This window comes from Sciurus carolinensis, chromosome 12 (genome assembly GCF_902686445.1).
Source record: "Sciurus carolinensis chromosome 12, mSciCar1.2, whole genome shotgun sequence".
NCBI lineage: Eukaryota > Metazoa > Chordata > Mammalia > Rodentia > Sciuridae > Sciurus > Sciurus carolinensis.
Window position 1 is genome coordinate 28,666,139 of NC_062224.1, and position 12,565 is coordinate 28,678,703.

A 12,565-nucleotide genomic window follows, 5' to 3' on the forward strand; every position below is an offset into this window, starting at 1 on the left:
TTTTTCTATTGACGAAAGTAATGCACTGTAATACCCACATCAACAATGAAACAAGAAGGCTGGAAATGTTCATTGGTGGCTGGGATAGGAATGGAACTAGATCCAGAAACTTGGTACCAGTCTCAAAACTACTTGTCTGGGGAAGCCACCAGATGCGGGCTTTTCTACCTAGTAAATACTGAAGGGCAGAGTCGCTGATTGTTTCTAACCAATTGTAAGCTTACACTCGGCATGCATTTTTTACCCACAGTTTTCATTTCTGAATTGTATGTCTCCATCTCAAATTTAAACAAGCATTGCTTTCAGTGTTTAATTACAATTTAATGGAAATACTACTTGCATTCAAATTAGCTTTTAGTTTTCACATCACGAATGTGCATCCAAGTTATTGTGTCATTATAATCTCATGTTATAATGGCTTCATAATGCAAGTCCCTGCAGGGTTGAATTAGTAGTTTCCTATGGTAATCGCCCATCACTATAATATCATAATCACATAAGCACGGTCTCCACATGCTTCCACTGCAATCATTTTGACATTGTAAGAGCATTTTAATAGTATTAGCATAGATTCTCTAGAGAAATCATCTCATTGTCACTGCCTTACCCGATGCGATTAATTGTGATGGAGCCAAGTTGTGATATGAGAGCTTATAAAAAATAAAAAGTGATGCTCAGCTATAAGGCATTTAAACTTCTCAAAAGGTCAATGCATTCTGTGGTAAGGTCACCATACGACCCTTAACTGAATATAGGTCCTTTCACAGGAGGCAAGAGTTTGGATTTTCTTTTTGTTTGTTTGCTTAGGATTCATACAGCAATAATAAACTGGGTCAGTCTCTCTCCATAACATAGAAATAAAAAGCAGACAGACATGATCCCTGTCTTCAAGGAGTTTACAGTTTAATCAGGTCCACAGCACATTATATACAGAAAGTAGGTGAACATAATAGACACTCTTAGAATAAACAAAGTGTGTTGAAGTAACTGGCAAGATCTAGGGGTAAGAGTAACCAAACTAGGCTTCCCTGAGGAAGAAAATTTAAATTAAGAAAAGAATTAAATGTAATATACACAATGGCAGTGGCAGAAATGGAGTGCATGTGCTGTGGTTTGTAAGAGTTTGGTTGGCATCTTTATTGTCATTAACTCTGGAAAGAAAAAAACAGCCACCAAAGATATGGATAGTAGACATGGCCACAGTCCCATCCAAAAGGAAGCAAGAACTCTAGGCAGTGCTATGGACTGAGGGTCATTGTCCCCACCCAAACTCAGGTTGAGACCTAAATCACCACTGTGACAATACTGAGATATGGTGAGACTTTTAAGAGGTGAGGCCTAGTGGAAGGTGACTGGCTCAGGATCACTATCATGGAGAATTTAATGCTGGTCTTGTGGAATGGGTTGAGAGGATTAGTTCCTAAGAGAGTGGGTCATTAAAAAGAGCGAGCTTGACCCCTCCTGGTCTCTTGCTTTCACTCTCTCACACACATGGTCTTTTCACATACCCCCTTCCCACCACACACACCTATTAATCTGCCATGTTGTGACACAGTGAGGGGGTCCTTGCCAGACATACTGTTTGAGTTTTCCAGATACCAGATTCATAAGCCTAATAAAATTCTTTTCTTATATCTTACCCAACTTCAGGTATTTTGTAATAGCAACACCAACTGGACTAATACAGGCAGGAAACTTTTCTGTTGGAACTTCTATTGCTTTCAGTGCAAAAATGGAAGCTGGGCCGTGTTCTTTATTTCTAGGAGAAGAGTTAGCAGAGCTGTTCTCATGAAACAGCAGATCAAGGATCAGAAAAAAAACAAACCAGTTTGTAAAAGCACTGCCCAGCCCCCAAGTTTCCTTGGTTTGCTTTCCTTAGTTGAAATTACAGTATAAAATGACTATCATGTGTCAATGACAAATGGCACACACTGCAGAGACTGGCAGGATATTTTGTTCATTTGAGGGGCCTCTAATCTTCTAGTATTCTCTGGGGATGCCACAGGAGAATTGCAAATGGATTATCATAACTCATAAAGAATCTGCTCTGCTCAATGTTTAAGTGAGAACAACGTCACCGGCAGCATTTAGCACCATGCCTGGCCCATAGCAGGCATTCTATAAATGTTTATGGGTGGATGAATAAATTAACTTGACTGAAAAGAATGTACAGGTTTCAGAGCTGCTGTGGGTCTGAAAACACGGAACAGATTTGAAATATGCACTCTCTGGTAGCATTAACAGCAGAAGAATTAACAATTGGCATTGCTTCTTGTATTATTAAAACTTGCTTGCCTTCTTGGTTATGGCAAATCACAGCGTTCTGAGGGATAATGGTCGCTAATTTTCCCTTTCTCGAATTGTATGGGCCTGGGAGACCTCAGAACTACTCCAAGGCTCCGTTTCTGAAAAGAAGTAATAACAGTTTTTTAATTGGAACACAGTAAGGATAAAGATATGTTCTCTGAGTGCTCAAAGCTACTTTAACCAACAAGCTGTGGAGTAATATAAACCTATTACATAAACAAAATTAGCTGTCCTTCCTTTGGAAGTTATTTTTAACTTCATAGGTAAAGACTTTATGGCACTTGCTATTCTCATCTTCTTTGAGTCCTTGTCTAGGCACAATGAGAAAGTAAACTCTCACTTCTTGGTTTACTCTATACAGTAACCTATTTCACAAATTTTTCACTATGTATTAATATTAAAATGTATTATTACTACATGGTTATCAGTTTTTATTATTGGTTCTATTACTAGACATAGTCAGATATTAAAAATCAAGAACTTGAAATGCTAAAACCCACATATTCTTGCCATAAGAACAGAAATTACCCTTATTATGTATAGTATATCTTGACACTACCTAGGAAAATATCAGAGTTCTTCTCTTGCAAGTGTACTAAAGGCAACAGAAATAATTCCTGACTAAATAGGCTAATTCCCCTAATTCAATAAGTTAATCTTTTATTGATATAAATGACAGTCAGTAGCTATAAAATATCTCAAGTGTCACCAAAAATTAATGTCAACTTACTGTATTTCAAAAATGGAAGAATAGACACAGATGGTTCAACATAATGCTTTTCTGAACTTATCATTCTTTCCCAAGGGGAACAAAAGCTAGAACTTTGCCTAGTGCATAAATGTTACAGAGTCGATATGCTAAAAGCATGTCTTCGGAAAAATCACTTAGTCTGTGGAAGTGTTTCCTCAATATCAAAACAGAAAAGTTAAACAAAAGGACTTCTAAAATCCCTTCCAGATACAAGTTCTGTGACTCTGTGTGGAAAGGTTTCACATGGCCTCTGCCGTTCCTCCATTAGTTCAGTTCGTCTAAAATTTAAATGAATGGGAGTGTATGGGTAGTGGAAAATTAGACAGAATATTTCTATACAGGGAATATGAAACCTATTGATGTCTTAATGAGAATTCTTTTTTGATGTCCCACTAAGCAAATCACCTTCAGAAAAACCATATTATAGTATTTAATTTACTATCAACTTACTATAAACAACAGATTATTACTAACAGATGAGTGAAATAAAAATACTTCAAACCCAGAAGTTCCAGATTGTTAATTATTTATTATCATCCTTTATACTGCTTGAGAGTAAGAATAAAATAAAGGCACAAGTGAAAACTAATGATGGCTTCTTGAGCCCTCAAATAAATGATGTTAAAGCAACTGAAATCTGTTGGTTATTTCCCAAAGAACAGCTAAGAGGATCCATTATCATACACATGTATCCATGTGCACATACACAGTTTTTTACAGTTTCTAATCACCACATTACAAATATAGAAACTGTGCTGAAAATTTGGGGTTAACTAAACAACCAAGAATTATTTCATTATTTAGTGGATGATGATAAAATTTTTTTTAAAAAAGCCCATAATCTCCTAGGCACTTATCAATGTCTTTTCAAAAAGTGTGACATGTATCTCATTGGTGGTTCAAACTATTTTAGGTGACCTGTGTGCATTTAAAAGTGTTTTAAGCAAGTATTCATTTTCATGTGTTCTAGGAAAAGCAGCAATAAACATTACAAGCCAGTGATTTCATAGGTATTGCTTAGGATAAAGCTAAAGTTAAAAAGCAAATTGGTTTAAAAACAAATGTTAAGCAAGTAGTAGTACAGCAGTACTCAGGCATCAGAAACATTCCTGAAGAAGATGTGGGAATTAATCAAGCTTTAGGAGAAATGATGAAAATCATACTGAATTTGTGAAAATTAAAGGGGCTATAGATTCCTCTATAATACTTTATATCACATTTATTTTCTTCGGCTTGTTAAAGAACTAACTCTTAATATGCCCTCAACTCTTAAGAAATATAATCTTGACTTCTAATTAGGCAGAGAAAGCTATTATCCAATCTTAACTCTCTTTGTATTGATCCTATAATTGTTGACATTACTTTAAATGATGATGGTCTAAAAATATAAATATGATATATGTTGCAAAGAATATGGATCAAGACATTATTGTCAGACACTGTACAGCTACTTATTAAATTCTGCAATATTTATAGACTAAAACTTGAATACATTGTTTTTTATAAGGAACTATGTTGAGGGTGGAATGGTGTGTGGCTCAGTGGTAGAGCACATGCTAAGCATGCACAGGACCCTTTGGTTCAATCCCCAGCACTAAAAATACAGAAAGCAAACACCCAAAATGTGAAATCATTCTATTACACAGGAACAAGTAATGTAAATTCATTTGGGCCAATGTATTACCAACAAAAATAAAAATAAAGTGTAAACAGGTTTACAAAAAAACTACAATGTCATCATATAACACATAAAAATTATACATACAAATATTTTAAAAATCCCAATTTGACTTATCAAAAAAAGAATTTAGAAATTAATCTATTTTGAGCTCAACACAGCAATAATGAGTAGTAGCATGATTTGTAAAGTATTCCTAATGTGAAGAAACTGTGCATGCTCTTTTGTTTATTGCAAAACTAAAAATTAAATGAAATGCAGTGGACCAATAGAACTCTATAGAATCTTCATGAAGATCATTTTAAACTTGGAACTGTTAGTTTGAAATATTTTGATCTCTGTCTACTCAAATACACTAATGGACAAAAGTGAAAGGCTAAGGCCTGAGAGGAATGAAGAATGTTAAAGAGGAGCATGGCCACTCTATTTGTAAGAACCTTCTCATTCTATGTTTATCTGCCATATCAAACATGGCTGCAGAGTCAAGTGTCAGAGCTGTCAGTACCTGAGATAGCAGGTTCTATGCTACTGACACACTGAGTGCCTGCAGAATATTAGTGCAGAGGAGAAAGAGTAGCACCCTCGAAGTTGCACTTTACTGAATAATAAAGGGGCAAGTTCAAAGCAGCATAGAAGTAAAAAGAAATCTACATCAGGCCTGAGACTTGTGCAGAAATGTGAGACTCACCAGCGAGGCCTGGAATAGTTTTCAATCCTACATGTGAGGACTGGGAGAATGTAGATAGGCTTTGCAAGTGACAGCAAGGGAAAGGGCTTCAGAGCATGACTTCAGGGAAGAGCTATTCTTTCCTAATGCCATTCTTGTCTAACTTCAGTAAGATTCCTTCTGCAACAGCAGGGGATGTTCTTATAAAAAGTATTGGGCAGAAAGCACAAGCCAGACATGGTGCATTGGAGGAAGTGTCCTCTTCTTAATTTCCTGTGTTCAGTGGTTTGTGCAGTGGCCAACAGAAAGTCTCCAATATCAAAGACTGAACTTGGAGCAGTGCAGCCTGAGAGACTGGGAAAATCTCTAACTTGTAGAAAATCATTGACTCATGAAAGTAATAGACATATTGTATGCTAGAGCATGATAAATAAATGTGTCAAATAATAGAGGCCAAAACTAGGACAGGAACTCTCAGAGCCATTCTTGGATAGGAATTTCAACAATACTGTTCTATGGAGCAACTGGTAGTTAAAACCACATTCTACTTAGATTTGCACTGTCTAACATATGCATGTATATCCAAATTTTACATCCATGTTTAGTTTTACTCATTTTTTCCTTTTTAAAAAGTTCTTTTAAACTTGTAACATAAATGTGCTCAGATATTTATAAATGTAGAGACAATAGCATAGTGAACTCCTCTATAGTTACCATTAACTTAAACAATAACTTCCAATTTAAAATAATTTTTAAAGGTAAAATTCACCCTTCTACTTATTTAAAATCACCAATATCTCAAACATCACTGATATACGCTTACATATCCAGAAAATGATCCTGTAGGATTTCTGCCTGACAGTTTACAATAAAAGTTTTTTTTGTTTTTGTTTTGTTTTTGGATTGAAACAAACAAAAATGAAAACCTATGATTCTGTTCTGTTTTTCCTTTTTTTTTGTTTTGTTTTGTTTTGTTTTTTGTTTTTTGTTTTTCTCTTTCTTCTTACAGTACTGGGATTTGAACCCAGGGACACTCTATCACTGAGCTACATCCCTGGTTCTATTTAGTTTTTTGAGACAGGGTTATGCTAAGTTGCCTAGATTGGCCTGGAACTTGTGATCCTTTTGCCTGAGTCTTCCAAGTAGCTGGGATTACAGGTGTGTGCCACCACATTCTGACTGTGATTCTATTCAGAAGGAACACTGCGAAACTTTCCAAACTCCACACTAGTATACATGGCAGACATGGACAGATAATGGTGAAACTGATCTTTTTTATTCTATCCCATTTCCCCAAATTTTTTCAAATGTAAGGGCTTTGGGGCTCCATGGGCTACCATCTCTCTTCAGAGACTTCTGCTTTCTCAGCTGTTTTCAGTGATGATATGGAGATAACAATACACAACACACTGAAGCAACATAAACAGAAGATGCCAACTCACAAGGAAAAGAGCTGAGACAGACCAAGCACGCTCTATCCTTTTCCCTTTTCGCTGGTATAAGTATGAAGCCTACTCATAGCAAGTTTTTGATCCAGAAAGCATTTTTGGGGTAAAAATATCTGCAGGTTTTTAAAAAAATATTTGGATGGTTGTAGTTCATTATGTATGTTTTTTGGTTAACTGTTTAATAAACTCTACCTAATTCGTTTAATAATGTTGCTTCAGGTTTTACCTAATTATTTCAATGTTTTAAGTCATAAGCATAAATCTCTCCCCCAAAGGAGAAATTAATAAATTGAATTGACCCTCCAAAGATTTGCAGTCATCACCTGGCAGTTCATAACTGATAGTCAAAGAAAATTACTCCAAAAATGGTCATTTTTTCAAATAGAGACCATTATGATTGTAGGGCAGGATTATGGGCTGAATTTGTTCCCCAAATCTTCATGTATTAAAGTCCTAACCCACAGTACTATAGAATGTGACTGCATTCATAGATAGGGTCTTTACAGAGGTATTTAGTTAAAGACTAGTTGTTACAGTGTTCCTAAATCAACAGGACTGGTATCCTTATTATAAGAGGAGATTAGGACAGATTCGCACAGAGGGAAGACCATGTGATGACCAAGATGGCCATCTGCAAGTCCTGGAGAGAGGCCTTGGGAGAAGCCAACTAGACTGACACAATGATTTTGGACTTCCAGTCTCCCGAATTGTGAGAAAATTCATTTCTGTTTCTTAAGTCACCCAGTTTGTGGTATTTTAATATGGTAGTCCACGCAAACAAATATAGTCAATACTGGAAGCCATCTAATATAAGCTACAGAAATGGCCTTTAATTACACCTGGGGGTTCTGGATCTATAAAGGGAACAGGAAATCTGTAGAAAAGCTAGCTGAGCATGTGAAATTGCCTGTTTTTGACACATTTTGTGACAATCGGGTTATATAGCTCAGGGTATGGACCTAGACCAAATAAATCATCATTTATTTGTCAGGGTATAACAGGAAAGCTTGTTGAAAAGTTAAGCAGACATCACACACAATGTACATAGAAGTTGTGTGATACGAAAGAGCCCTGAACTGGGGATCTTTCCTCCAAACTTTAGACAGTAAGACTGACAATTTAAATTTTCAGAAATGCAAGGAATGTAATAGATGAGACATGCAGAAATGTGAATTTTGAGAATTTATGGGAATATTTAAATATTTTAAAAATCAATACATATTTTATTCTGGTAATAGTAAGCAATAGCAGAAAGAAGCTCTTGTCGGTACCCAGTACTACTGAGGATTTTGTAGATGCAATGGGCTTTAAATTAAATTAACAATATTTACCAATATTCCATTCAAAGTGCTTTTCAAACACCAAATAATTACCCAATTAAACCACTGCAAGATAAGCTGTTATTACTCCAGATTTAGTGAAAAGACTAATAATTACTATTTTAACAGTTTCAGTGAAGAAAGACAGTGTTTATTATATACATTGGGCACAGCTCACACCCTTTTAATGAGTCGCAAGTCAAAAAAAAAAAAAAAAGGCTGATTATCTTTGTGAATTTAGTGGAAAATGGAGATGGTTAAGAACTAAGAACCGTGACCTGTAAAAACAGAATTTAACATGCAAAACAGAGACCAAAATTGGCAGAAGCGTATTTATGAATATTGTCAATATTCTGCATCGCAGACTGACAATAGAGAATCTTTGGTCATGCCCTGAACAACACAATTCATCACGCTAGTGCTTGGGGCAGTCATGTCCAAGCAATTTATCATCATCATATCACTCGTCTGAGTACGAGAGGGGGAGAACTTTGATTGTTAACCTCTAGGGAGGCTGGATTTATAGCCAGCATCTCTCAGAATGCATTGCAGCTCTGCCCAAAGCAAAATGCTTCCTGCTTCGCTTCTGTTTAAGTCACAGTGAAAAGAGTGAACACATTGCCTCCCGGATGAAAGTGGAGGTCTGCTACTCCTACATCTGAAATAAGAGAGCCAGGAAGTCATATTTAAAATACGCTTTAAAGCTACGTGAAAAAATTTAGTCAGCGGTAAGTATAGAGGATTCATGTCGAAGGTTCTTTGGTGACAAAATGATTTCTGAGATGCATCCACTGATAACTACATTTGGGAAGAACTGTCTCTTCGCAACTCACCCATGAACATTCCTCTGCATTAGGAAACTTGGCAGCACGCCGCAAATTAAAAAATATATAAACCGTGTCACACTAAAAATTAGAGCCTTAATTTCTGCTTCTTGTAGATTTTGAGCCTTTACACTTTAATACCAGCTGCCCTTACAGAATGTAATTAAGCATCGAAATGCTAGTTTTTGCTCCCTTTGACTGACCAGAGCATTATGGGAACTAGTGCACCTGCCATCTCTCCAACAGTAAAAGAGCATTAGTTATAAGATGAACCTGTGCAGCACCTTCTCTGAGGCTCCCAAGTCCCGTAAACTGGAGACAGAAATTCCTGGGTATCTGTGGTTCAGACGTCACCTGGGTACAGTATGTAGGTTAGGCAAGGCTGGCTTGCAGGAAGAAACAAAGCCCCGAATCTCAGGGTCTAAATGCAACAAAAGTTTATTTCTAGCTCATCATATATATATCTAATGCAGGATGGCAGGGGTTTATGCTCATTGTCCTCATTCCATGGCCTAGGCTGACAGAGATGCCACTATCTAGATGCTCACTGTGACAGACAGAAAGAGATTGTGACAGAGCTTTCATTGGCCCTGAAAGCTTTCACTGGGAAGTGGCATACATCCCTCCACTTATATTTCACATGGCCATATGTGGCTGGAAGGGGACATAGACATGGATAACACTCATGACTCATCACTGGGAAGGCAGAAGTATTTGAGAGGTATTTGTATTCGGGGAGATATGGCTTTCACAAAACAGAGCCAGTTTATACCAGGTGGCCAGGTATTTGCTTCTTCTTGTCCTCCTACTTCTTCATGTCCATGAATGAGACTTTTATTCTTTTATTATAAAAGTCTTTTTAGAAAAACCTAGGCCATTGAAAATACACAAGAGCAACAACGACAAAAAAAAAAAATTGAGTGACATTTGTTTTGTTATATGAAAAAAAAAATTTGTTAACAACCATCTCAGTCAAGTTCACAGGGCCACTGGGCCGGATAGAGCTTAACCAGGAAGTTTCAGTAAGGTTATTACATAATTTACTGAAATATTTGAGACATTTGAAAAGAATGACTCCTTGAGTATTAACACTTTAAAGTACACAGAAACAAGGGTGAACACAGTCCAGGTTCATCCCATGCTATGCAGTTTATCATCTGAGGCTGGGAACTTTTAATAAAGATTTGGTTAGCCCACAGTCTTGGAGACTGAAAATCCAAGATTAGGCAACCCAAAGTATGCAGCTGCTGGTAAGGATCTTCTGGATACATCACAACAAGGCAGATGGCAACACCTGGTGAGAGGGCATGTGAGAGTAGTAAGTGGCATGTGCAGAAAAGAGCAAACAGGCAGAGTGCCTTTGTTTTATAACAAGTGCCTCTCTTGGTCACCAATCCAGTACCATAAGACCTAACCCATTCCCAAGAAGTAAGTATTAGCCCTTCTGAGAATGGTATTCCTATGATCTAATTTTCCCCACTAAGTCACAACACTTAAACATTCCACTATCTCTCAATACCATTACATTGGGCACTGAGTGTCCAGTGCTTGAACCGTTGGGGGAACAACCACATTCAAACCATAGCAACCAGACCTTGTAGCAGGTGGCCTCCACAATGTTTCCAACAAAAAACCCTCCTGGCACTCACACCTTGTGTACTTCCCTCCAGTACACACCAGGTTTGGTCTGTGTGACCAGTTGGATATGGCAGTAGTGATGGTATGCCACTTCTGAAATCAGGTTCTAAAAAGACTGTGGCTTCATTATGGGTTCTCTTTCTTTCTTGGATCCTTCACTCTGGGGTGAAGCCATGTTATGAGCTGACCTCAGGAGGTTCATGAGATAAGGAACTGAGATCTCCAGCCAAGGGTCAGCTGTAGTCAGTCAACAGTCATGTGAAAGAGCTAAGAAGCAGATCTTTCAGCCCCCATTAAACCTTGTGATGACTGCAACCCTGGCCAACAGCTTGACTATAAGCCCATAAGAGACCCTGGGTCGGAACCACCAGACCAAAACACATGCAAAATCCAGATCCACAGAAACTATGAGATAACATATCTGTTAAATTTTAGGGCATTTTTAAATGTACCAGCAGATAACTAATCCACACACCACAGGCTTAATATGTATGAAATGAAACTTCCTATCTCCCATCCTGATCCCCAATTTGTTCTTTCCCTAGCCTTCCTCTTCTTGGTAATTAACATTAACATCCACCCCATTTTCAAGCTAGCAAACTGAGAATAGTCTTTGAATTTTCCTTTTCTCTTACTACCATATTCAATTTATTAGCAGGTTCTATGGAATCAAAATCCAAAACATTTAACAAATCCATTCATTCAATAAATATGCATTAAGATCCTACTTTGCATAAAACACAGCATCAGCTGCTGGAGAAACAACAATAAAAAAAAAAAACGGACAAAAAACTCATTCTCTAAGTATTTGACATTCTTAAGGGAGGAGTAAATAACAATTTACAAATAAAACATACAGCATGTCATATGGGAATAAGCAACACAGGGAAAGTAAAGGGAGTAGGAGTGTGCTAGGTTATAGGAGGGGTGCTGGAAGGTTCTTTAAAACAAGGTGGTCAGGAAGGTGCTACCGTTAAAGTGACATTGGAAATTTCCACTTACTTCATCTCGTCTGTACTACCCTGACCTGAGCCACCCTCAGCATTTGTTTGGCTTCATCATAGCCACCTTCATGTCACCCTGTCCAAAACCCTTGAGTGGCTCCCAGTAGCTATTACACTAAAATTCAGAGCCCTTACCAGACTGCCCGAAGTTCTGCACGACCTGTCCCACCCAGCTCTTCAACTTGCTCTTGGACCAATCACTCAAGTCCTAGTAACTCCAGTCTTCTGGCAGTTTCTAGAGTGTATCATCCCTTCATTCCTTCTCTGCCCTTATTGTCTCAGTGATAGAAATCAACGCTCAGTCCTTCTCCTTCCAAATCAGTCTAATAGATGAGGCCTCTTCTTCATCACTATGTCCAAAGTGCTCCCTTCTCCATTTTGCTGTTCTGTTTTGTCCTGTTCTCTATTTGGAACACCAGTGCATATCTAGGAACAAGTATATATTTATGGATTGAATAAATCCACCCTTCCCGACTACCTGATAATTTCAACATCAAAGATGACTGAAAATATCATCAAATGCTAAAATCAGGATCTTATTTTCATAAACCCACACACTATTAAATCAAACGGAGACCTAGAAATCAGTTACCTTTATGTGCTAAGACAAGATAAACAACTTGTACAAAGTCAAAGAGCTGGAACCAGAGTTAGAATTAGAAGTCTCTTCGTTATAGGTCCAAAGTTCTTTAAATCAGCAACCACTTTTACTGCTCTGTACCTTTAGTCTTTGTTGGACAGAGGGCAGATGTGTGATTTACAAAGTGTGGGGTGGTCTAAGGGTGAGAGTACAGGCTTTGGAGTCAGAAAAAAATATTTTTTCCGCCTTTAAACTTTCAGGCACTGTGGCTTCCTATGCCTTAATTGTCATCTGTACCATGAGAACACAGTGCTGTGAAAGAGACAAAATTAGAGTGTATAGGACTCAG

The 12,565-nt window shown here is 37.5% G+C and overlaps 1 protein-coding gene across 3 annotated transcripts in view; it reads right to left on the bottom strand.

Annotated features, from left to right (window-relative positions):
* Positions 1 to 12,565, bottom strand: part of Pter (phosphotriesterase related) — a 59,791-nt gene that overhangs the window by 45,843 nt on the left and 1,383 nt on the right. The gene's annotated exons all lie outside the window — the stretch shown is intronic.